The sequence below is a fragment of the Coptis chinensis genome, chromosome 9, assembly GCF_015680905.1.
Source record: "Coptis chinensis isolate HL-2020 chromosome 9, ASM1568090v1, whole genome shotgun sequence".
NCBI classification, from domain to species: domain Eukaryota; kingdom Viridiplantae; phylum Streptophyta; class Magnoliopsida; order Ranunculales; family Ranunculaceae; genus Coptis; species Coptis chinensis.
In genome coordinates, this window is record NC_141464.1 from 54017307 (window position 1) to 54018375 (window position 1069).

The 1069-nt window shown below is 35.0% G+C and overlaps 1 long non-coding RNA gene across 1 annotated transcript; it reads right to left on the minus strand.

The window, feature by feature from the left end:
* Window positions 1–311: 311 nt before the first annotated feature.
* On the minus strand, window positions 312–682 carry LOC147476708 (uncharacterized). Its single transcript, XR_015209621.1, has 2 exons — window positions 612–682; window positions 312–524 (listed from the first exon to the last, which is right to left on the minus strand). It is a non-coding gene; the product is annotated as an uncharacterized LOC147476708 (long non-coding RNA).
* Between the last annotated feature and the right edge of the window lie 387 nt (window positions 683–1069).

Here is a 1069-nt window from a genome sequence, read left to right on the forward strand (position 1 = left end):
ATATTTTTTGTAACGGTTTTTGACTGTTAGTAATAGCCTGTTATGGTATAGTGTTCACTATATATACAACCTTGTACCTTTGTTTTTGTTGTTGTTATACTTCAAGCTTACCTAGCTAAACAAAACGCTCTATTTGCATTGTGATTGAGCCTTCTAATACAACCCATTGGTTTATGCCAACTTAGCAAAAAAAAAAAATTGGTTTATGCCAAGACAGAGATGATGTCAGCTATGTAAGAAAGACAAACCTGCAGTTTAGTTAAGGATCTTATACGGAAATATTAGAATAGACTGCTCTAAGATAAAATGAATTCAGGTCCTATGTAACAGGATTTATTGATGAAGTGTCGCAATATTTTCGTTAATAAAGTGTCACATTATTAGAAATCGTATAAAAGATATTTCTCCATCATGCAACAACATATAAGCAACTAAGGATATCAACATCTTTGATCTGCCAGTAACATACATTGGTGCACAACATACAGCAACATACATTAGCGTCACCATCCAAATGCCTCATCCTTGCAAAGTAGGTGTATAGCTTAGACAGAAACATGGTAAACTGATAAGTAGGATGGGTATTCATAGTTACACAATGAGGAACTTACCTGATCTATGATGAATAGATCTTGATCTAACCTCCCTATGATAAAGCCAAGATTAAACTGCCCAATGACCTGTGAAAGAAACAAAAGAGGTATCCATGTCATCAGTGATATCGGCTGACTGAAGATCAAATGTACTCAAGTGAAAATGCTAGTTGATAAAACAAAACAGAAGCTATTAGATGACATGTAAAACGGTGGCCAACAACCTTCATTCTACCAAAATCTTGTTTGTTGAAGAGCCTTTCCAACTCGGTGGTTCTTTCTTTGCTAGAGCCTTTGCTTTTAGTTCCTCATTATCCGGTTGAGAAAGCTCTAATGTTGCATTTGTAAAACACGATACTATCCGGTGAAAGCAAAGAAGGCGACATCGTGCAAGAGAATAGCAATATATAAACAACTTACATCATTAGTTACAGCTTAAAATATAAACCACCACAAATTTAAGTTCATTACCTCAA